The sequence below is a fragment of the Elephas maximus genome, chromosome 5 (assembly GCF_024166365.1).
Source record: "Elephas maximus indicus isolate mEleMax1 chromosome 5, mEleMax1 primary haplotype, whole genome shotgun sequence".
NCBI lineage: Eukaryota > Metazoa > Chordata > Mammalia > Proboscidea > Elephantidae > Elephas > Elephas maximus.
Genome location: NC_064823.1, coordinates 49,364,942 through 49,391,321, shown reverse-complemented (window position 1 = coordinate 49,391,321; position 26,380 = coordinate 49,364,942). Strand labels below are relative to the sequence as shown.

The window sequence follows — 26,380 nt, the reverse complement described above, 5'->3', positions numbered from 1 at the left end:
TCCTTCTTTGTTCCCATCTTTCACGTTCCAATCTCCAGTAACTTTCAGTGCAACCTGATTGCATGTTTGATCAATTTCTGACTGCAGAAGTTGATAAAAATCTTTAATTTCTTCATCTTTGGCCTAAGTGGTTGGTGCATAAATGTGAATAATAGTAGTATTAACTGGTCTTCCTTGTAGGGATGTAGATATTGTCTTAGTCATCTAGTACTGCTATAACAGATATACCGCAAGTGGGTGGCTTTAACAAAGAGAAATATATTTTCTCACAGTCTAGTAGGCTAGAAGTCCAAATTCAGGGTATCACCTCCAGGGGAAGGATTTTTCTCTTTGTTGGCTCTGGAGGAAGGTCTTTGGCATCGATCTTCCCCTGGACTAGGAGTTTCTCAGCATAGGAACTATGAGTACAAAGGACATGCTGTGTTCCTGGTGCTGTTTTCTTGGTGGTATTTGGTCCCCCACTCTGGACTTCCTTCCCTTTCATCTCCTGTAAGATAAAAGGTTGTGTAGGCTAAACTCCAGGGAAACTCCCTTTACATTGAATCAGGGATGTGATCTTAGTAAGGATGTTACAACCCCGTCATAATTCCCTTTAACATAAAATTAGAATCACAAAATGGAGAACAACCACACAATTCTGGGAATCATGGCCCAGCCAAACTGATACACACATTTTTGGAGGGACATAATTCAGCCCATGACAGATATTATCCTATCACTGACAGAGTGGTACTTCAGGATAGATCTTGAAAATGTTCTTTTTGAGGATGAATGCAATGCCATTGCTTTTTAAGTTGTCATTCCCCGCACAGTAGATCACATGATTATCTGATTCAAAATGGCCAATATCAGTCCATTTCAGTTCACTAATGCCTAGGATATCAATGTTCATGCATTCCATTTCATTTTTGATGACTTTCAGCTTTCCTAGATTCATACTTCGTACATTCCATTTAATGGATGTTTGCAGCCGTTTCTTCTCATTTTGATGTACCACATCAGCAGATGGAAGTACAGAAAGCTTGACTCCATCCACATCGTTAAGATCGACTCTACTTTGAGGAGGGAGCTCTTCTCCAAGCGTCTTTTGCATGTCTTCCAACGTGAGGGGCTCATCTTCCGTCACTATATCAAACAATGTTTTGGTGCCATTCCTAAGGTTTTCACTGGCTAAATCTTTTCAGAAGTAGACTGCCGGGTCCTTCTTCCTATTCTGTCTTAGTCTGAGAGCTCAGCTGAAACCTGTCTGCCATGGGTGACCCCACTGGTATTTGAATATCAGCGGCATAGTTTCTAGCAACATGCAAGCCCCAAAGTACAACAAACTGACAGACATGTGGGGGTGATCCCAGATATGTTATTATTTTTTTTTTCTTTCAGAAAGGAACTTAAAAATTCTTCTTAGGTTCCCTGTATTCATTTTATGTAGTCGTGACCAGACAAAAGGGTGTATCTATTTAGTAGACACACCCACAGTTATTTAGAAAATGAGAAGTTATTCCTAAAAAAATAAGTTACTGAATGCTTTGCTTTGGACACGTCGAATGTCCTTTCTACTCATAGTAAGTTTTGCCTTTCGCCTTTCCTTCATACCAGAGGTTGGCACTTTTTTCAGTGAAGAGCTAGAGGGTAAATATTTTTGGCTTTCCAGGCCATTCAGCCTCTGTTGCAACTACTCAATTCTACTGTTGTAGCATAAAAACATCCATACCATAGCCAGTACATAAACAATGGGTGTGGATGTGTTCCAATAACACTTTAAAAATAGGCAGTAGGCCAGATTTGGACTGCTGCAGGCCATTGTTTGCTGACCCCTGCTTTATAGCATAAAGAAAGGCTAAAGTCTTCTTTATGGCAACTCTAGGTGATTTACATGGTTGTAGTTTACTCAAGTGTTCTGGGAGGCTTCCCTTACTTTCTTACTCTCTTCCTGCTGTGCTGTGACACTGTCTACTCTCCATCTTTCCCCTGATGATGCCTGGTCTCCTTCTAAAACACCAAGCCCTGGAGAGAGTAGTTATAATTCTGAATTGCCCTATTCACATGCGTACCATTTAAACCTTTGCAGTTGTGGCTCATTCTCAACGATTTACGATCTCTTTCCCAGCTTAGAACTGGACTGTTACCTTAGTAAGGCCAGATTCTTTCTTTTGAACTCTTCAGGAAGACAGAATACAATACAACAGGTGCCAAACAAGCTTATGTAGCTATCTTTCACAGTGGCGACTTGGGTGTTAGAAGGTTCACAGCCCTTCAATGCATAACTCACCTGAACACACACAGTTGCATCTGATACCCTGCTGGATGAAGTCTGCAGCCAGGGACTTTGTAAGGCCAATCATAGCAGCCTTGGATGTGCTGTACACACATCTGTTCACAACTCCTGGGGGTGAGGACAAGGCTCAGCAATTGGAGGATAGAACAACAAGGTCTTTAGAAAGGGAACACAAGTTCAGTTTCTACAGGGGCCACTTTCATGTTTTCTCCACTCCCTTTTTAAGGGCCAGTTTCTGAATCCGGGAAAATGATATCAACATTGGCACAACTCAGTTGAGACTCATGTGTTGACGTGCTTATTGTTGTTGTCAGGTTTTGTTGAGTCACTTTTCAATTCATAGCGACCCCATGTGACAGAGTAAAACTGCCCCGTAGGGTTTTCTTGGCTGTAATGTTTATGGGAGCAGACTGCCAGGACTTTCTCCCACGGAGCCTCTGGGTATGTTCGAATTGCCAACCTTTGGGTTAGCAGCCAAGGACTCAACTGTTGTGTCAGTTGAGGTGCTGCTGTTTTTTTAAAGCAGTAGTCTTAGTTTTTCATCATCAGTTGGTATAACCTTTAGGCAGATTTCAAAAGAAAACAAGGGTAAACAAAAACAAAATAAAAAACAAAGCAGCAAGCCACCAAGGCTCTTGTTTTCATGCCTCTGATATGCACACTTAATGCGTGTATCCTTGCAAAGAGGAGGAATGTTATCTCAGTGGTAGCTATCTCATTGTAAACCAGACACAGACCCATCTGTACCCAACTATGACATTATCTCCATTTTGTACCATCTTCCTAGCCCTTCAACTTGACTTCTCATTTAGGGCCCAGTTCAGTTGTCTTTGTGAAGCATTCCCCAAGCCCACAGGCAGGGTTATATCTGTCGTATTTTTGACAGCATGTGATAAAAACTTCTGTTGAAATACTCTCATACTGTAGAAGATGCTTGTTTATCTGTCTCTCGCCTTTTGGACTGTAAAATTTTTAGGGGGGCAGGGGCACATACTGGGTGCTCAATATATCTTTTTTGATTAATTAAATGGATAAATGCTTCCTTCTCCCAGTTCAATTTTCATTTCCATAACATTAGAAGGAATAGATGGGAAGGAAAAGAAAACAATTTTTTATTTAATTTTTGAATAATATATGTATATGAATGATACACATCTAAGGCAACAGGTCTGATAATTAAGGAGCTTAACACATTTTTTTAAAAAGAAGTTTTGAAATTATGTGTGGGTTTTATGATCTCTGCTATGCCTGTTCCCAAAACCCATGGTGCGTAAAGGCATTTTGAATATCAGCTCTATGTTCCATCAAGGAAGACAGACCTACCTTTGATGCTGGAAGCCACAGAGGACATATTGATAATGTTGCCAGATTTCTCAGCAAGCATCTGCCCAAACAAATATTTAAAAAAAAAATTTTTTTTTTTCATTCTGCAGGTCAAAAAATTTGCTGTTGTTGTTCAGTGCTGTCAGGTTGATTTCACTCATAGCAATCCTGTGTGACAGAGTAGAACTGCCTCACAGTGTTTTCTAGGCTGTCATATTTATGACGCACATTGCTTGGTCTTTCTCCTGTGGAGCCACTGAGTAGGTTCAAACCACCAACCTTTTGGTTAGCGGCCAAGCGCATAACCATTGCAACACCAGGTCAACGAGGGCTAAATTTAAGACTCTGGTTTTATCCTGAAGGCAATGCAGTGATATTGAAGGCTTTATAGCAGAAGAGTGGCATGTTTAGATTTGGGGATTATGAAGGTCACTCTGGCTATGCTGAGAAGGAGACCAGTCCTGACGCAGTGATTTAGAGAAGCAGTGATAAAGGTGTCAACTAGGACAGAGACAGCAGAAATGTCTGTGTGTAACAGAGGTGGAGATGGAGTTGACGTAGGTCGAGCAGGACTTGGTAAATGGTTACGTGAGATGGAGTGTGCCTAACCCATTTAGACAGTGTCGCTAAGAACGCCTCCTTCAGAATTCTGCCATGAGGATGTGAACTTTTTAAGAGCAGGGTCTTTGGCTGTTTTATTCACTGTTGGAGCCCCAGCACCTAGACAGGGTACACAGTATGACTGTCTGATGAATCAGAACCTCCTGAGATTGTAGTTTGAAATGCAGATAGTGGGTCCTATCCCAAACGAATACATAATGGAAAAGCTACTATGGTTCAAGGATGGTTTTAAATGAGCTTTTACTTTATTAATTATAACAGGTATGTCTGTTTAGAAGACAATATATTTTACACAAAGGCATGTGCACACACTATTTGTACAGAAGAGCAAAGAGTCTAAAATAACCCTAAGGCATTGGGTTAGATGGACTAAAAGGATACACAGAGGGGGCTGAGGTGGCCAACCAAGTCAAGGAAGACAGCAGGGAGAAAATAATACTTAACTGTGTTTTTCTACATACAGGCAGTCCCTGGGTTATGAATGAGATCTGTTCCTAAGTCTGTCTTTAATTCGAATTTGTAGGTGAAGTCGGAATAGGTACATACAGTTCTTATCTAGCATCGGTTAGTCAAATGCTTGCCTTAGTGTATGTTTTACCTTTCTATGCATAAAAACACTTAAGAAACACTTTTAAACTGCTGGATGTTTTCATGAGCATCACAAAGTGGTAAGTTCATCATTAGAAACCACTTTATTTAACTCAAATTTTTAATGTAATAGGCTTTATGGCAGTTCGTTCTTAAGTATGAGTTGCCTGTATGTTGGATGTTCGTAACCTGGGGACTGCTGGTAATAAAGGCAATCATAATAAAATGGGACCCTCATAAAATTGATGAGGAAAATATAATGGTGTTTAAAACTAAGCCTTAAAATTATGCTTTCTCATTCTATCTAACAAATGGCATAACACATTTTTAATACATACAGAATACATCAAAGCCAATTCAGTATCTAAAGGTTTATCTTCAGTCTTTTAAAATGCAACAATTCCTCAGACAAGGCCTTAGAATATAGTCACCTAGGAGATGCCAGTGGTGTCTCTTAACAACTGTACTCTCCATTCAACTCAGGTCCATCTGCCGATTGCAGAGCCCACAGTGCTTGCTCCCATCCATGCTGCCTTTCCAACATCAGCTCAGTACCTGATGTCATGGTGTAATGCTCTTAGTGGCTCCCCATGCAAAAGACCTCTTTGGCAAGTAGCAAGTATGGTAAGTGCTGTATGAGACTGATCCTCTAGAAACTCAGGGCTTACCCTAACCCTAAGTGAGGTCTCGAAAGAGCTCTGTAGAATCCCTCTACTGTACCTAGTTATTCTTCTCTGATGCAGCTCTTCTATCCCCATTGACTTGGATCTCCAGTGATCCCATGTCTGGCCTCTATCTGGATTGACACTCTGTTGTTGTTGTTGTTGTTAGGTGCCGTCGAGTTGGTTCCGACTCACAGTGACACTATGCACAACAGAATGAAACACTGCCCGGTCCTGCGCCATCCTTACAATCGTTGTTATGCTTGAGCTCATTGTTGCAGCCACTGTGTCAATCCACCTCGTTGAGGGTCTTCCTCTTTTCCGCTGACCCTGTACTCTGCCAAGCATGATGTCCTTCTCCAGGGACTGATCCCTCCTGACAACATGTCCAAAGTGTGTAAGACGCAGTCTCGCCATCTTTGCCTCTAAGGAGCATTCTGGCCGTACTTCTTCCAAAACAGATTTGTTCGTTCTCTTGGCAGTCCATGGTATATTCAATATTCTTTGCCAACACAATTCAAAGGCGTCAATTCTTCTTCGGTCTTCTTTATTCATTGTCCAGCTTTCACATGCATAGGATGTGATTGAAAATACCATGGCTTGGGTCAGGCTTACCTTAGTCTTCAGGGTGACATCTTTGCTCTTCAACACTTTGAACAGGTCCTTTGGAGCAGATTTGCCCAATGCAATGTGTCTTTTGATTTCTTGACTGCTGCTTCCATGGCTGTTAATTGTGGATCCAAGTAAAATGAAATCCTTGACAACGTCAATCTTTTCTCCGTTGATCATGATGTTGCTCATTGGTCCAGTTGTGAGGATTTTTGTTTTCTTTATGTTGAGGTGTAATCCATGCTGAAGACTGTGGTCTTTGATCTTCATTAGTAAGTGCTTCAAGTCCTCTTCCCTTTCAGCAAGCAAGGTTGTGTCATCTGCATAACACAGGTTGTTAATGAGTCTTCCTCCAATCCTGATGCCCTGTTCTTCTTCGTATAGTCCAGCTTCTCGGATTATTTGTTCAGCATACAGATTAAATAGGTATGGTGAAAGAATACAACCCTGATGCACACGTTTTCTGACTTTAAACCAATCAGTATCCCCTTGTTCTGTCCGAACAACTGCCTCTTGATCTATGTAAAGGTTCCTCACGAGCACAATTAAGTGTTCTGGAATTCCCGTTCTTCACAGTGTTATCCATAGTTTGTTATGATCCACACAGTCGAATGCCTTTGCATAGTCGATAAAACACAGGTAAAGATCCTTCTGGTATTTTCTGCTTTCAGCCAGGATCCATCTGACATCAGCAATGAGATCCCTGGTTCCACGTCCTCTTCTGAAACTGGCCTCAATTTCTGGCAGTTCCCTGTCGATACACTGTTGCAGCCATTTTTCAATGATCGTCAGTAAAATTTTGCTTGCGTGTGATATTAATGATATTATTCTATGATTTCCACATCCGGTTGGATCACCTTTCTTGGGAATAGGCATAAATATGGATCTCTTACAGTCAGTTGGCCAGGAAGCTGTCTTCCGTATTTCTTGGCATAGACGAGTGAGCACCTCCAGCACTACATCTGTTTGTTGAAACATCTCAATTGATATTCCATCAATTCCTGGAGCCTTATTTTTCATCAATGCCTTCAGAGCAGCTTGGACTTCTTCCTTCAGTACCATTGGTTCCTGATCATATGCCACCTCTTGAAATGGTTGAATATCGACTAATTCTAGACTTGCTTATTTATTCAACAAATTTTTGCTAAGCACTTCTATGAGCTAGGGACTCTTCGAAGTCCTGAGGATACAGGAAAAAAAAAAAAAAAAAGACAATCCCAAATCCTTGCCCTAATGGATCTTCGCTTCTAGGGGGCCTTAGATACTGCGTCGTCTTCTTCTTCCAGTATTTCCAACCTGTTCTATGCCTTTTGACTGGTCTTCCAGTCTTGGAGTTGTTTTCCATGTGTCTGCTCAGAAAGAAAAATTTCCTACAAGTGTTTCTATATTTTGACCACCTGACCTTTGGGATCTGCCCAGGTTCCAAATCCTGGCTTCCCCTGGAAAGTTCTAACCTGGCATATTTGCATCATGGTTAATGATTCAGAGGCTCCTAGACAAACAGGGCTTAAAAGGATTGTATAATATATCGCCCTCATTTTTAGGTGACGAACAGACACTAAGAGAGAGGAAGTGGCATCTCCTAGGGCACAAGGCAAATTGGGGCCAGAGCCTGAGATCTGGAGTCAGGCTGGTCAGAGTCACATCAAACAAGTGGCACTGATTCCTTCTGATTCCCCATCCCAGCCATTAACATCTCTTGCGATTTTTTACACATGAGTGCTACAGGCTTGTATGGATTATTGTTCAGGTGCTTTAAAATCATAGGCAAACTCACTACTTTTTAAATTAGTGTTTGACATTTTAAAAGTTAACCCTTACTTATAAGTCTACACATCAGCTCCTCTGTACCCTACACCTGCCTCCTTAACTGATCGCTGAAAAGCACTGCTAAAGTCAAGTCGGCTGGTTTGGCAAATGAGTCTCACACACATGCAGTAGTCATACCACCACCGTGACCACAGCCTTCCCCTTTCCCCACAGCCTCTGCTCCCCCCACATAGCACAAGCTAAGGATCTGCCTTCCAAGAACACATCCAAGTTCCAGAAAATATAGATTCTCAGGAACTTAAACAGGCAAACAAGCAACTTATAGTTTTAAAAACTTGCTTGCTTGACACTTAGTGGGCCCACATAAAGATCCTTTCTAGGCACTAAACTAATAGATTAAAAAAGAAAAAAACAAAAAATCCCCATAGCTAACTAAGCCAAATTAATAGATTTAAAAAGAAAAAAATCCTCATAGCTAACTAAGCCAATTTCTCTAGTTTTCCTCTAATGTTCACCTGAGTCTTTACAAACATTGGGTTGAAAGTTCATAGAAAAGTGTAAGTCTGGTTATACCATTAACACAGCTGTCCTCCTGCCCTGAGTTTGCCCCTCAGTCTTCTAATCCAGCCCAGACAGAAGGGGAAAACGGCTCTTCCGCATTTCACTAGGGCTCTAGTTTATAACTTCAGCGGAGCTGGTTCTGTACTCAGTCAGCCCCTTTCACTGTGGTAGCCCAGGCCACCTGCCCCCACAGACTCATAAACTCATTTGAAGTCAGGGCTGTGTGTTTCTCATATTTATGTCTCCCAAAGCACCTAAAACCAAAAAGAAATCCAAACCACTGCTGTCGAGTTGAGCTTGACTCATAGCCACCCTAGAGGATGGAGTAGAACTGCCCCGTAGGGTTTCCAAGGCTGTAAATCTTTACAGAAGCAGACTGCCACATCCTCCTCCTCCTACAAAGTGGCCAGTGGATTCAACTGCCGACCTTTTGGTTAGAAGTTGAGTGCTTTAACCCCCACGCTACCAGAGCTCCTTTTCCCAGAGCACTGATTTATACTCAAAGGTGCTTAATGTTTGCCTGTAAAATAAAATTAAAAGCATTGATGAGTTGTGTGAAGACTAGAAAATTCAAGGGGTACTGTGGTTGAATCCTCACCTTCCATCTGGGAGACCCAGGTTCGATTCCCGGACAACACAACCTCATGCACACCCATCACCTGTTTGTCAGTGGAGGCTTGCGTGTTGCTCTGATGCTGAACAGGTTTCAGTGGGGCTTCCAAAATAAGATCAAGTAGGAAGAAAGGCCTGGCCATCTACTTATGAAATCAGTCAGTGAAAACCCTATGGATCATCTGGTCTAACCTGCTACCAGTCCTGGAGATGGAGCAGGACTGGGCAGCATTTCATTCTGTTGTACATGGGGTTGCCATGAGCTGAGAGCCAACTTGAAAGCAGCTAACACAACAACAAAAACAACAGGCTCAGGAGGAATGCCCTCTAGCATACACTGCCCTTCACCTTTGCAGTACCTCTGTGGCTCAGCTAAACACAGGAGCGAGAGGAGAATATTCAGGATAGACAGCAGCAATGGAGTACCCTCATCTTGGTGTGTGCCTAGATATGGACATTCAAGAAAGTGCTGAACTTCTGCGGTTCAAATCCTGGCTGTAACCACCTGCTAGTTATGTCACCTTGGGAGATACCTAACCTTTCAGTTTCACCCCCTATAAAGTGGAGGGGATAAAATAGCAACAATTTTATAGAATTATGCTAGTCCCTATGCCTGGAAGTCTCTCCCCAAATACTCATATGGTTAGTTCCTCACTTCATTCAGATCTCTGTGAATATGTCACCTTAGCAGCAAGGCCCTCCTAAACCTCCCTGATATCCTAGCTTATTTTTCTTCATAGTACTCATAACTACACCACATATTATATATTTATTTGATTACTTCTTATGCTATCTCACACCTCAGTAATGTAATCTCCCTTATAGAAGGGATTTTGTTTAGTTCACTGATGTCATCTGTGCCTAGAACAGAGCCTGGCACATAGAAAATGCTCCATAAATATTCCACAAATGGATGAATGTTGTCGTTGTTGTTACGTGTCATCAGGTGATTCCAATGCGTAGTGACCCTAGAGGACAGAGTAGAACTGCCTCATAGGGCTTTCTAGGCTATAATCTTTACGGGCGCAGATTATCAGGTCTTTTCTCATATGGAGCAGCTGAGTGGGTTTGAACTGTCCAGCTGAGTGCTTAAACATAAATGAGTTAATTTATATAAAATGCCATGACATAAGTGTTCAATCCATGTGAGTCAACATGTCAGCTATTACCACTCTACAGCATATGTGGGGGCCCTTTCTGGGTGCTCAGTATGGAGACCTAAGGGGGTGCTTCTCTTAGGGTTGAAGGTCATCTTACTTTAGGAAGGAATGCCTTGATCATCAGGTACATGCTGCGGATGTTAAGATTCATCGTGAAGTCCCAGTCTTTCTCCTCACAGTCCAAGATGGTTCCATATTGGACAAAACTGGAAGGGATTCATGAGTGGGAAAAAAATGATCACTTAATAAATTTCTATTACCTGTCATAATTTTTCTTGTCATTTATTAACTTTGACAACTGTTCCTTTCTTTTACCACGACTTTTAACAATTCAAGCGTAGTAAATTTTTTTTTTTTTACTACTTAGTATATTAGGTTTGTAGGTATCTCAACAACTTAAGCTAAAAAAAATGTTATTAGAGATCAACATCTTTCTTCTAAAAGAGGGAGGCAAGAATTTGGGGCAACCAAATTCTATACCAAGGGTGGTAGAAACATCAATGCCGCTGAAAACAAACAACAAATCAATGAGAATGGGGCACCTGCCCTGTGCAACTGCCACTTCAAGTGCAGCAGTGCCCCCAGAAGGCACAGATTTGACATTCTCAGGGAACTCAAAATAGTGAGGAAAACAAGTGTCTCAGCATCTCAGGGTAGCACAGTAATGTTGCTACTGTATATGTACTTCTAACAGCTTGCGTGAACAAATCAGAACTAAATGAAACCCTTAAAATTAACTTTGCTCTTTTTTCAGGTCACACTTTCTCAAAAAAGGTTTCCAAACAATTGAATCCTTATTGATGGCCTCTGGGCCAAAGTTATATAATTAATGAAACATTGTTTCCAGCCGTGCTTTAAGTACTCTGTTTAAGGAAAGGCAGATGGCCCCAATTTCAGGCACAGCAATGCTTACGGGCCCCTTACCCCTCCCCAGCTCAGTGTTTTTACTGAGGCAGTAAATCCCAGCAAAAGGAGTTTCCATATCACACTTTTTTACACAGAACAAACGGGATGACTGAATTGAACTTGCTGAATCCTGCATGAATGATCAGAGATGTAACCAGAGCAATTACAGGCAGACACAGGCCGACTGCTCGTGTTTACTGTCCCTCTCAGGGTGACAGTAGTGACGAGCAGAACTGAGGCCTACAAAGAACTAATTATTGACATTCTCATGTGCCACTGTGCTTCCGTAGTGTTACATCTCTACTGCTGCACTGATTAAAAAAAAAAACCTAGAGCCTTCTGATACATTTTTTTGTGCTTCTTCCTAACCATGTTAAGGAAAGAAAAATCTCAGTCCCTCCATAGTTTACCATGTGTTACAATGTGTGGAAATTAAATTAAAGCAATACTTTGTGATGATCTGTTTTAAAAATAATCTGCTCATTACTCATATGAGGAGTCCCTGGCTGGTGACGATTAACGCCCTCAACTGCTAACTGAAAGGTTGGTGGTCTGAGTTCACTCAAAGCGTAGGAAACCCAATGGGGCAGTTCTACTCTGTCCTATAGGGTCACTATGAGTCAGAATTCAATAGACAGCACACAACAACAATAGGTTTCCATTAGCAAAAGTCTGATTGCAGTGATCATGTCACCTGCCTTAAAAAGATCAAAAGTTTTGTATTACTACTAGTCGTCTTGAACAGGCTTTTAGGCTCTAAGTCTGTGCCAATTTCTGTGGCCATCTTACTTGCTGAATCTTATGTGTAATGAAATGCTGTCAGAAATCTAGCCAGATTTCCAAGGAATTTTTTATGGTTCACAATGAATAACTTTGCCACAATCTCAAAACGCTTTTAAGAAAAGTCATAAAAAAAACTCTCTATAAGAAAGTGAAATTAAAATGTTATGAATTACCCGGCAACATTAAAGAGAACATCAAGTCTTTCAACTTCATTGGCAAATTCATCAATTTGTTTCTTCTTTGTGACATCAAGAACACGAGTCTGAATACCTGAAAAATAGAACAAAAGACATGATTTACCCAGGCCCAGAATGTTCAGCATTGAAGATTTTAGCTATTTGGAAGTGTGAAGATTGCAATATCTATCCAGTTCGTCTTCACAGGAGTGTTGATCCTCACTAGGGTGATATGCACCTATCTCGGAGTCTCTGGTTGGTACAAACATTTAAGTGCTCAGCTACTAACCTGAATGTTGGAGGTTTGAATCTACCCTGAGGCACCTAGAAGAAAGGCCCAATGGTGTGCTTCCAGTTGAAAACCCTATGGAGTACAGTGCTACTCTGAAACACTTGGGGTTACCATGAGTTGGAATTGACTTGATGGTAACTGTATTTTTTTTTTTCATTTTTTAAATGCAGCCATTTTAAGAATCTTTAAGAATGAAAGCGAAAAGAATAAAAATCTTAAAGTTCCCCCCGCAACCTGACCTTGAGTACCTCTTTCTCTCTTTTTTATTCTCTCTCCCTTCTCTGAAGTGAATAATCAGGGTCTTTTTGAGTAATGACTTCGCAGTGAAGAATGGATGATCAATATTATGTTTCCCTGTAACCCAGCAGTAATAACTGAAAGTGAACTCCTTTTAGCCCATTTGTCCTCCCAAGGCTGAGGCACAGGTACAGACATGCTGAATTACACCTGTGTGAGGGGCAGCAGAGAGGTAAGGGAGTGAAGGAGTTGGTGGTGGGACAGGACAAGAGGTTGTTTCTATCCGTGAGCTTTACCTTTATGCCATTTTCATTTTCAGAAATTATTAGAAATGACTCTGTTGGCCAGGGGTACCATCACTTATTTCTGGACTAAATTGCAAAGAGAAGAAATGAGGGGACCAGAAGAAGAGATGAAACACTTGAAGGTGGACGTGAGGGATCTGGCGTAGGGTCGGAGAGATACATCCTGTATGAGTTACTGAAGAAAACCCAACATTCTGTAATGAAAGCAGCAATTGTTATTTTTATATTAAAAAATATTTGGTTTATTTCCTCTTTGGACCTATGAAAAAAGATTAATAAACAAAGAAATGGAAGACCGAAAGTGAGTTTCCAAAAGCCTCCTTTTTCTTTGTACTATTTCAGTAGAATAGCTTTACTTTGACTTGTTGGAATTATAATTCAACATAGTCTAATTCAACGAACTAATTTGTGTTTGATCATATAACCTGCTTTGCTGGGGCAGCTCACTTTCACATGAGTTCTCTGTTCTGATTTCTTTCCAGGCAACTCTCAGTGAAGCCCTTTGATGTTGATGTGTGCAAGGCTGTGTTGTAAGGGTGATGCACTACGGCTCTGTGGACAGGCCACTATGGACTGTTTTTTGAAGGGTTAACTAGGGTTTCATCCATCTCCATTGTCAGTTTAAGACTTTCCGTTAACTATTTTCCTAAGGATAAGTTCCAGGTTGTTCACAGCCACAGAAAATCCAAACCAGAAGCCTTTGGAAGCCCTTCCAGACACTGCCCACTCTCTCACCTGCCAGATCTCATGCACTCATTTTTTTCACTGAGATTCATTTAGGACCCACTATGTGTAAGGGAGGAAACCCTGGTGGTGTAGTGGTTAAGAACTACAGCTGCTAACCAAAACGCCAGTAGTTCGAATCCACCAGGTGGTCCATGGAAACCCTATGGAGCAGTAGTTCTACCCTGTCCTATAGGGCCACTATGAGTTGGAATTGACTCGACAGCAAAGGGTTTTGAATGTGTAAGGCAAGGGGCCCTGGTGATGCAGTGATTAAGCATTTGGCTGCTAACCAAAAGGTAGCCAGCTCAAATCTACCAGCCACTCCTTGGAAATCCTATGGGGCAGTTCTACTCTGTTCTATAGGGTGGCTATGAATTGGAATCAACTTGGTGGTAATGGGTTTGGGTTTTTTGGATGTGTAAGGCAAGGACCTCTGTTTAGATGCTTGGCTGCTTACCAAAAGGTCAGCAGTTCAAACACACTAGCCACCCCTTGGGAGAAAGCTCTGGCAGTCTGCAGTCTGTTTTTGTAAAGGTTACAGCCTTGGAAACCCTATGGGGAAGTTCTATTCTGTCCTATGTGGTCACTACGAGTTCTGAATTGAGTTTGATTTTGGTTTATGTGCAAGCTGTCACTCTCCCACTGCTGACGTTCTCATGGGTGGAATCCTTTCTTCAAGTCCTGCTGATATACAGGACTGTCTTCTTGAACTCATTCCCTTTTCTTTCATGTCCACTGTCTTATTTCAGACCAGACTACTGCTAACTAACTAAGCCAAACCCATTGCTGTTGAACTGATTCTGACTCATAGTGACCTTATAGGACAGAGAACTGCCCCATAGGGTTTCCAAGGAGTGACTGGTGGAGTAGAACTGCCAACCTTTTGGTTAGCAGCCAAGCTCTTACACACTGTGCTGCTACTATTCCAGATTAATTGGTCTCATGGTCTGGCCCCTCCAATCCACCACTTACAGCTACAGCTGTGATTTTTTTAAACTTCAAATCTGATGATTCTCGACCTCCTGCCACAACCAAAAAACCTGTTGCTGTCAAGTCGATTCTGACTCATAGTGACCCTATAGGACACAGTACAACTGCCCCATAGGGTTTCCAAGGAACGCCTGGTGGATTCAACCTACTGACATTTTGGTTAGCAGCCAAATTCTTAATCACTACGGCACCACAGCAACTTGTATTTCTTCTTCAAATACTTAAACACAGTTGTGGTTTTGTTTGGTTTATTTATTTTTTGTTCCTATTGTCTCTTTAACATAAAGTCGGATACATAGTAGACAACCAGTAAACATGTATTGAATAAACTGAGCAAAAACCCAACAAAACTGTGTTCTATCCCAGAGTTCCTACCTAAGTCTGGAGCCATGTTAAATAAAGCAAATCTGAACACACCTAAATAATCTGGATAATCTCTTAGGGTTTCTGATCATGAGATCTGATCTTTAGGGCTGGGTTAGTTGCAATAACGGTAGCCACTAGCCACATGTGGCCAGTTAGCCCCTGAAGTGTTGTTAGTCTCAGTTGAGATGTGCTCTATGTGTAAAATACACATAAATTTCAAAGACTTGGTATGAAAAAAGAATGTAGAATATTTCATTAATCATTTTTATATTGATTACATGTTGAGATGATAATTTTTAGATATGCTGGGTTAAGTAAAACACATTATTAGAATTAATTTCACATGTGTCTTTTTATTTTTATTTTTAAAAATATGGCTATTTAGGAAAACTTAAAATTACACAAGTAGTTTGCATCACGTTTCTGTTGGACACCACTGCCCTAGAGGGGGAGGAGAGAAGACAGAAGAGAAAAGTTATCATCAAAAGTTAATGTACACAAAGGGGGCCAAGATGGCAGAGTAGTCAGATGCTTCCAGTTGTCCCTCTTACAACAAAGACCCCAAAAAAGAAGTGAATCGATTATACGTATATGTACATGACAAGCTGGAACTGTGAACATCAAAGGCAAAGTTAAGAAATTGCACTGAGTGACAGGGGGAGTGAGAGACAGTACAGAAACAGTGAGGAGTTGCTGAGTCAGTGGGAGCACCTCAGCCACGATTACTTGGTGTGACCATGGCAGGTTTGGCAATAGTGTTTGGGGATGCAGCTGCTTCAGCAAAAGTGGCACACCCCTGATCCCCTGGCGCGACTGTGGTAGGGCTGGCGGTGGTGTTCAGGACATGGCTGCTTCAGTGAAAGAAGGCAAGCAAGGTGGCACAGCCCCAATCCCCTGGCGCGACCATGGCAGGGCTGAGACAGGGCACAGAATCGAGGCACACCTCCGGAATCTGCGATAAAACAGTGTTCTTGGCACAAGATAAGTGATTTTGTCTAATTTACCAAACTGATCTAATAACTCCTCCTTTTGAAAGAACTTTCTCCCATCTATCTGATTGCTCCTCCCTCTGCCCCAGCTGGCTTCAATGACAATTGATTTCCCTGGGCCTGAAATAGGTCCTGCTGCGCTCCCCAAGCCATTCTCCCAGCCTTGGAGAAGAAACAAATTAACAAAAGGGGGAAAATACTCTGCTGACACCCCTAATCTGGAAACTCAAAGCAGAAGCAGCTCCTGTCCAGGCACAACCTGTCCACAGGCTTTGTCTTTCACCCCTGCATGGATTCGGGTGGCCCCATTACAGCAGATAGGATCTGGCTTTTACATTGCAAGGGCAAATGTGTTTCAGGTCTGACTGTAACCGTTTCAGCTCTGTGGTGGAGAGGTGGGTTTTTGATGTTTGATACTGCTCTACCTATTAAACAGGGTCCTCACCAACCAACAGCAGGGCCCTGAGGACTGGTGGCTCCACCCATGCCACATTGCCACCTGTGACAGGGGTCCAAGGATAAGTGGTGGTTCCCAGTCCTTACAGTTAAAAGCATTGGGTGCCTATGGTACAGTTGCAGAGCCCAACCATGAGAGTGCTCTAGAGAACAGGGACACACCTTCCTCATAGCCACTTGGGGGAAGGTTGTCAGCCCCCTGCCTTCCTCAGAGTGTGACCCCCTGCTGCAACCAGAAACTTGTGCATACACCAATCACCACTGCTCCTCTAAGATCATAGGTGAGAGCCTATACTACACACTAGGTTACTGACTACCTGGACACCTAAGCTGAATTCATACAAGAATAATGAATGGACTCCTAAGCTCATATACCCGGTAACAGCTCTAGCCACCTGGTGACAGGACATTAGTGTTTCAAAGGCTTCTATAATCAAGTTAGCTCACTCTAGTAGCCTATTCGGGTACATCAAAATGAAACAAAGCAAGAAGCTGGGACACAGTGAGCAAACATAAAATAAATTAATACAATAACTTATAGATGGATTGGAGACAAGAGTCAATATCAAATCTCCTAAAGAAGTAGACCACGATTGCTTCAGCAAACTCCCAAAACAAAGAATCAAGGAATCTTCCAGATGAAGATGTATTCCTGGGATTACCAGGTGTAGAATACAAAAGATTAATATACAGAACTCCTCAAGAGATCAGGTAAAACACAGAACAAGACAAGGAACACACAGATAAAGCAGCTGAGGAAATTAAGAAGATTATTCAAAAACATAATGAAAAATTTAATAGGCTGCAAGAACCCACAGAGAGACAGCAATCAGAAATTCAGAAGATTAACAATAAAATTTCAGAATTACACAACTCAGTAGAAAGTCAGCAGAGCAGAATTCAGGAATTGGAAGTCAGAATTAGCAAGTTTGAAGATAAAACACTTGGCAACAATATATATGAAGAAAAATCAGATAAAAGAATTAAAAAAAAATGAAGAAGCCCTAAGAATCCCGTGCGACTCTATCAAGAGAAATAGCTACGAGTGATTGGAGTACTACAACAGGGAGGGATAACAAAAAATACAGAGAGAATTGTTGAAGATTTGTTGGCAGAAAACTTCCCTGACATTGTGAAAGATGAGAAGATATCTATCCAAGATGCTCATCAAACCCCATACAATGTAGACCTCAAAAGAAAGTCACCAAGACATTTTATAATCAAACTTGCCAAAATCAAAGATAAAGAGAAAATTTTAAGAGCAGCCAGGAATAAATGAAAAGTCACATACAAAAGAGAATCAATGAGAATAAGCTCGGATTACTCAGCAGAACCTTGGCAGACAAGAAGGCAATGGGATGACATATAGAAAGCATTGAAGGAAAAAACTTGCCGGTCAAGAATCATATATCCAGAAAAACTGTCTCTCAAAAATGAAGGTGAAATTAGGACATTTCCAGATAAACAGAAGTTTAGGGAATTTGCAAAAACCAAACCAAAACTACAAAAATTACTAAAGGGAATTCTCTGGTTAGAACATTAATAATATCAGAAATTAATGCAACACTAGAACACAGGACAGAGCAACCAGGTATCAACCTAGATAGGGAAATCACAAAAATAAATCACAATAAAAAAATGCTCAAAACAGGGAGTTGGCAATGTCATTATGTAAAAGATGACAACATTAAATCAATAAAGAGAGACTAAATAAAGTAGTCATAGATCTTTCATATGGAGAGGAAGTCAAGGCAATATGAAGAAATAAAAGTTAGGTTTAAACTTAGAAAAATAGGTGTAAATATTAAGGTAACCACAAAAGAGACCAACAATCCTATACATCAAAATAAAATACAAGAAAAACAGAAAGACTCAGCAAAAACAAAATCAACAACAAGGAAAAAGAGGAACACACAATTTACAATGAAAAGCTATTCAGCACCAAAAATTAAGTGGAAAAAGAAACTGTCAACAACACACAAAAAAAGACATCAAAATGACAGCACTAAACTCATACCTATCTATAATCACACTGAATGTAAATGGACGAGACGAGAGTGGCAGAATGGATTAAAAAAAAAGGATCTCTTTATATGCTGCCTACAAGAGACACACCTTAGACTTAAACAAACAAACTAAAACTCAAACAATGGAAAAAGTACATCACGCAAACAACAATCAAAAAAGAGCAGGAGTGGCAATACTAATTTCTGACAAAACAGACTTCAAAGTTAAGTCTACCACAAAGGATAAGGAAGGACACTACATAATGATTAAAGGGACAATATACCAGGAGATTATTACCATATTAAATATTTATGCACCCAATGACAGGGCTTCAAGATACATAAAACAAACTCTAACAGCATTGAAAAGCAAGATAGACAGCTTCAAAATAATACTAGGAGTCTTCAACACACCATTTTCAGTGAAGGATACAACATTCGGAAAGAAGCTCAATAAAGACATGGAAGAGCTAAATGCCACAACCAACCAATTTGACCTCATAGACATATACAGAACACTCCACCCAACAGCAGCCAAGTATAGTTTCTTTTGCAAGGCATAGGGAACATTCTCTAACATATAGACCACATGTTAGGCAATAAAGCAAGCCTTAACAGAATCCAAAACATAGAAATATGACAAAGCATCTTCTCTGAACTTAAAGCCATAAAACTAGAAGTCAATAATAGAAAAATCAGGGAAAAGAAATCAAACATATGGAAATGGAACACTTTGTATAAAAATGATTGCATTATAGAAGAAATTAAGAACAGAATAAAGAAATTCATAGAATCCAATGAGAATGAAAACACTTCCTACCAAAACTTTTGGAACACAGTTAATGCAGTGCTCAGAGGTCAATTTACAGCAATAAATGCATATATCCAAAAAGAAGAAAGGGCCAAAGTCAAATCATTAATCTCACAACTCGAACAAATAGAGAGCAACAAAAGAAACAGAGAGCAGAAGAAAGCAAATAATAAAAATTAGAGCAGAATTAAATGAAATAGAGAGCAGAAAAAACAATTGAAAGAGTTAACAAGGCCAAAAGCTGGTTCTTTGAAAAGATTAACAAAAGAAAAACAGGAGACAAACCAAATAACTCGAATAAGAAAGGAGTGGGTGATATCACAAGAGACCAAACTGAAATTAAAAGAATCATAACAGAATACTACGAAAAATTGTAATCTAACAAATTTGAAAATCTAGAGGAAATGGACGAATTTCTAGAAACATACTAGCTACCTAAACTAACACAAACTGAGGTAGGGCAACTAAATAAACCCATAACAAAAGAAGAGATTGAAGAGGTAATTTAAAAACTCCCAACAACAACAAAATAGCCCTGGCCCTGATGGCTTCACTGGAGAATGCTACCAAACTTTCAGAGAAGAGTTAACACCACTACTACTAAAGGTATTTCAGAGCATAGAAAAGGATGGAATACTCCCAAACTCATTCTATGAAGCCAGCATAACCCTGATACCAAAATCAGGTAAAGATAACACAAAAAAAGAAAATTAGACTTGTACCCTCAGGAACTTAAACACAAAAATCCTCAACAAAATTCTAGCCAATAGAATTCAACAACATATCAAAAAAATAATTCACCACAACCAAGTGGAATTCATACCAGGTATGCAGGGACGGCTCAGTATTAGAAAAACCATCAATATAATCTATCACATAAATAAAACAAAAGACAAGAAACACATGATCTTATCAATTAATGCAGAAAAGCCATTTGACAAAGTCGAACACCCATTCATGACAAAAACTCTTAGCAAAACAGGAATAGAAGGAAAATTCCTCAGCATAATAAAGGGCATTTATATAAAGCCAACAGCCAACATCATCCTAAACGGAGAGAGTCTGACAGCATTCCCCTTGAGAACGGGAACCAGACAAGGATGCCCTTTATCAACACTCTTATTCAACATTGTGCTGGAGGTCCTAGTGAGAGCAATTAGGCTAGATAAAGAAATAAAGCGCATCCAAATTGGCAAAGAGGAAGTAAAGGTATCTCTACTGCAGATGACATGATCTTATACACAGAAAAACCTGAAGAAAACTTCTGAAACTAACAGAAGAGTTTAGCAGAGTATCAGGATACAAGATAAACATACATAAATCAGTTGGATTCTTCTACACCAACAAAGAGAACATCGAAGAGGAAATCACCAAATCAATACCATTTACAATAGCCTCTAAGAAGATAAAATACTTAGGAATAAATCTAACCAGAGATGTAAAAGACCTATACAAAAAAAACTATAAGACACTACTGCAAGAAAGCAAGAGAGACCTACACAAGTGGAAAAACATACCTTGTTCATGGATAGGAAGAGTCAGCATTATAAAAATGTCTATTCTGCCAAAAGCGATCTAAAGATACAATGCAATCCCGATCCAAATACCAGTGACAACTTTTAATAAGATGGAGAAACAAATCACCAACTTCATATGGAAGGGAAAGAGGCCCCAGAGAAGTAAAGCATTACTGAAAAAGAAGAACAAAGTGGGAGGTCTCACACTACCTGATTTTAGAACCCATTATACCGCCACAGTAGTCAAAACAGCCTGGTATGGGTACAACAACAGATACATAGACCAATGGAAGAAAACTGAGAATCCAGACATGAATCCATTCACATACGAGCAGCTCATATTTGACAAAGGCCCAAAGTCTGTTAAAAGATAGTCTCTTTAACAAATGGTGCTGGCATAACTGGATATCCATCTGCAAAAAAATGAAACAAGATCCATACCTCACACCATGCATAAAAACTAACTCAAAATGGATCAAAGACCTAAATATAAAATTTAAAACAATAAAGATCATGGAAGAAAAAATAGAGACAACGTTAGGAGCCCTAATACATGGCATAAACAGTATACAAAACATTATTGGCAATGTACAAACACCAGAGAAGAAATTAGATAACTGGGAGCCCCTAAAAGACAAACACCTATGCTCATCCAAAGACTTCACCAAAAGAGTAAAACGATTACCTACAGACTGGGAAAAAAGTTTCTAGCTATGACATTTCCAACCAGAATCTGATCTCTAAAATTGACATGATACTGCAAAAACTCAACAACAAAAAGACAAATAACACAATTAAAAAACGGTCAAAGGATATGAACAGGCACTTTACCAAAGAAGACGTTTGGGCTGCTAACAGGTACATGAGGAAATGCTCATTATCATGAGCTATTAAAGAAATACAAATCAAAACTACAACATGATTCCATCTCACCCCAACAAGGCTGGCATTAATCCAAAAAACATAAAATAATAAATATTGAAGAGGTTGTAGAGAGACTGGAACACTTATACACTGCTAGTGGGAATGTTAAATGGTACAACCACTTTAGAAATCAATTTGGCATTTCCTTAAAAAGCTAGAAATAGAGCTACCATACCACCCAGCAATTCTACTCCTTGAAATATACTCTAAAGAAATAAGAGCCTTCACATGAACAGACATATGCATACCCATGTTCACTGCAGCACTGTTTACAATAGCAAAAAGATGGAAGCAACGAAGGGGCCCATCTACAGATGAATGGATAAATAAATCATGGCATATTCACACAATGGAATACTATGCAATGGTTAAGAACAACGATGAATCTGTGAAATGTTCCATAACATGGAAGAATGTGGAAGGCATTGTGTTGAGTGAAATTAGTCAATTACAAAAGCACAAAAATTGTACGAGACCATTGTTATAAGAACTCCAGATAAAGTTTATGGTTATGAGAGTGTGGAAGGTGGGAGAGGGATATCCACTAACTAGATAGTAGACAAAACTGTTTTTAGATGAAGGGAAGGGCAACATACAACACATGGATAGTCAGTACAACTGGACTAAACCAAAAGTAAAGCAGTTTCCTGAATACAAGCAAACACTTCCAAGGCCAGAGCAGCAGGGACAGGGGTCTGGGGACCACGGTTTCTGGGGACATCCAGGTCAATTGGTATAACAAAACGTATTAAAAAAAAAGTTCTGCATCCTACTTTGGTGAGAGGTATCTGGGGTCTTAAACGCTAGCAAGCAGCCATCTAAGCTGCATTAATTGGTCTCAACCCACGTGTAGTAAAGCAGAATGAAGAACACCAAAGACATACGGTAAAGATGAGCCCAAGAGACAGAAAGGGCCACATAAACCAGACACTCCATCAGCCTGAGACCAGAAGAACTAGATAGTGCCCAGCTACCACCGATCACTGTCCTGACGGGGAACACAACAGAGAATCCCTGATGGAGCAGAACAGTGGGATCACAAATTCTCATAAAAAGACCCAGGCTTAATGGTCTGACTGAGACCAGAGGGACCCTGATGGTCATGGTCTCTGGGCCCTTTGTTAGGCCAAGATTGGAACCACTCCTGAAGCCAAGTCTACAGACAGGGATTGGACTAGACTATAAGATAGATAACGATACTGGTGAGGAGTTAGCTTCTTGGCTTAAGTAGACACTTGAGGTTATGTGGGCAACTCCTGTCTGGTGGTGAGATGAGAAGGAAGTGGGGGACAAGAGCTGGCTCAATGGACACGGGGAATACAGGGTGGAGAGAAGGAATGTGCTGTCTCATTAAGAAGAGAGCAGCTAGGAGTACACAGCAAAGTGTATATAACTTTTTGTATGAGAGACTGACCTGATTTGTAAACTTTCACCTAAAGCATGATTAAAAAAAAAGTTAATATACATACTTCTTCCACCCTGAGACCAGAAGAGCTAGGTGGTATCTGGTTACCACTACCAACCTTTCTAATCAGGGCCATGGTAGATGAACCCTGACAGAATGGGAGAGAAATGTGGAACAAAACCTTAAGTCCCTAAAAAACAAAAACAAAAAACAGGCTTACTGGACTGATTGAGACTGGAGGACTCCCAAAACTATTGCCCTGAGCTACTCTTCAAACCTTGAATGGAACATAACCCCTGAGGTCACCTTGTAGCTAAATAACAAGTTGGCTCAAAAAATAATGACTACCACCTGTAACTACTGTGTGCCTTTAAAAAATCACCTATATGAGACCAAATGGTTAACAGTTACTTTAAAATAAAGATGAGAATGTAAGGGGGCAAGGAGATTAGATTAATGGAAACAGAACAACTAGATGAAATAATGAGAATGTTCACACATTGTGAAGACTGTAACCAATGTCACTCAACAACTTGTGAAGACCTGCTGAATGGGAACCTAAACTGTTATGCAAACCTTCACTAAAAACACAATAAAATATTATTAAAAAAAAAAAGTTAATGTAACAATTGTTAAATATTCATGTAAAATGAATAACAATTGTTAAATATTCTATATAAAATAGAATTTTGTGACTAAGTACTGAATCCCTCAACATGTAGGGTAAATAAAACTTTAAGTATACGTTTGTGATTTTAGTCTGTAGGTTCACAGAATGTAGATTTGATATCAGAGAATCAGACCATAAAAAGAAGGCCAGTGGAGGCGAATGGCTAATGAATTTTCTCTCAACACGTGAGTACTATTTTATAACACCTTGCAGATTCTGAATCCCAAGTTCAAGCTGAATTGCTTACCTGGGTACTTTTCCAGTTCCTGAAGTTTGGACTCATTGATATCTGCGGCTATGACTTTGGCACCTTCTCTTGCAAAAGCCTGGAGGATACAATGCACAAATAAATCCTTTGTTTACTTGGTTAAGCTGCTTCCCTTTTATCTTGTTTCCACTAAAACATAGGTGGGATCTCACACTATCTAGTCTCACCCAATACCCCCATTGTTGTTATTTTTTTACTTTTATCATTAATTAGAACAATGTGACATACATTGTGCTTGCCATCTGACTTTGTCCATTTAACCCAAAACGTCCACTTAAGTAACATCAAATATGACAGGGCTTTTAAAACTAGGATTCTGTTATTAACACCACTCAAATAACTGCAGTTCTGAGATTTGTTAGCCTATCTTCCATTTCTGAGCAGGTGACTGAACTCTAATGAGAGAAAAATGGGTTATTTCACCCTTTTTCTCCGAAGAGTACTCTAGTGCTTTCACAAACGTCAAGCCACATCCTACCACTATACTGAAGGTGGTTAATTAGCTCAGCTATGCGTTTGTGGGTGTAACGTGGGAGAAGATGTAAATTAGAAGACAATCGTACAGTGAGCGTCTTATAACTCTGTAGTCCTATGTCTGAATGGACGTCACTGAAGAATGCTATATATTCTTTTAAGGATCCTAGTGGTGCAAAGGTTAAGCGCTTGGCTGAGAAACAAAAAAGTTGGCGGTTCGAATCCAACCAGCAGCTCTGCGGGAGAAAAGACCTAGCAATCTGCTTCCACAAAGATTACAGCCAAGAAATCCCTATGAGACAGTTCTACGCTGTCACATGGGGTCACTATGAGTTGGAATCAACTGATGACACATAGCAACAGTATCTCCTTGTGGGCCCCTTGAGGTTGGTTTATTATGGTGTGGAGAAACCGAGGCAGAGAAATCAGTTTCTCAGAATCAAAGGTCATCAGTGACATCGCATACACAACATGTGAGGCATTTGTCCCTTCATCAGCCTGGGCTCAGTGACTTTTTTTTTTTTTATAACTTAAGACAACAGCAGCACAAAGTCAACAGAAAGAGTAAAAGAAAAAGTAGAGGGGGTTAAATAGCAGTGGAATCATTCCACATAATTCAATACCTCAAAAGGCAGTAAGCAAACAACGAGAGATATTAACTTACCAAGGCAGCTGCCTGGCTGATGCCCTGAGCAGCAGCTGTCAGGACGATGACTTTGCCATCAAGTCGACCCAGAATGCAACCTGTAGTTTAATCCAAAGGCATATGCATTAAAAAAAAAAAAAAAGTGTGGTGAAAATATACACAACAAAACATGCACCAACTCAACAATTTCTCTGTGTACAATTCAGTGGCATTGATTGCATTCTTCACGTTGTGCAGCTGTTCTTGCTGCACATGCCTTTAGGTGGAACAGGTGCTTGTGTTAGCCATTCCACCTAAAGGCATGAGCATTTAATGGCTAACACAAGCACACATTCCTGGCACTAACATTTAGAAAGAATGGTTCAAGGTGGTTCTTGACGAACTTCACTGCACCTTTGCACAAACAGTCCCACCATCTGAACTCTCCAAGAATGCGTCTTCTACATACCGATCTCTACATTTCAAAAACATTTAGCACAACCCACTGAGGAGATAACTGGTGACACGCAGACATTGGATTTTAACCTGCCTTTCGGTCCCTTCACTACTTAGTAACCACAGCCTCTAATGCTGAGGCTGCAGGGGTGAAATTCTTTCCCTTACTGCCACCACCACCCTCCTCCCCACCATCCCGCACACATTGTTATTACGTTGTTTGTGTCCTTAACACTCCAGACTGCTTCTGTCTTTCCTGGAAGCTTTTAGTGAGGTTTGCACTATCAGTAGCGCATGGCTTTCCCTTGTGCTTTTAAAAGGTTTCAGGGCTGGCCTCAGAGAGTCACTGAAGAAAATCAAATCGTGCTCAGTACCACCATTTTACAGATGAAAAACTGCTCCAATGGGTCAAACTCATAGAACCAGTTAAAGGTAGAGCCAGAAGGAAACTCAGCCCTCCTGACTCTTTTGTTACATAAACGCTTCACCCCACAATGCTGCTAACCCTCTTTTAAAGTTAGAGCACGCATTTCAACAGCTACAATCAGTAATGTTTAAAGGGAGGACTGAGGAACTGTGACACGGGCAATTTAGATATTTGGCCAGTGCCTGCTTGGACTGTAGATTGCAGGTGAAAAGAATGACTGGTGATGAGGCCTCAGGTTGTGACAGGTCAAATGATGATCAAGTGAGGCTGTCTTCAAAGAATCAGGTTCCTTCTATTGCCCTGATCTGCCCTTAATGTGTGCCCTCTGACCTCATACCAAGGCACAAAATGGCTGCTACATCTCCAGACATCATATCTACATTCCAGGTA

At 40.5% G+C, this 26,380-nt stretch overlaps 1 protein-coding gene and 1 pseudogene across 1 annotated transcript in view; both read right to left on the bottom strand.

Annotated features, from left to right (window-relative positions):
* Positions 1 to 26,380, bottom strand: part of LOC126076906 (sodium/hydrogen exchanger 9B2-like) — a 298,466-nt gene that overhangs the window by 114,640 nt on the left and 157,446 nt on the right. The window lies entirely within an intron of this gene.
* On the bottom strand, positions 1,837 to 25,248 carry LOC126076911 (3-hydroxybutyrate dehydrogenase type 2-like; annotated as a pseudogene).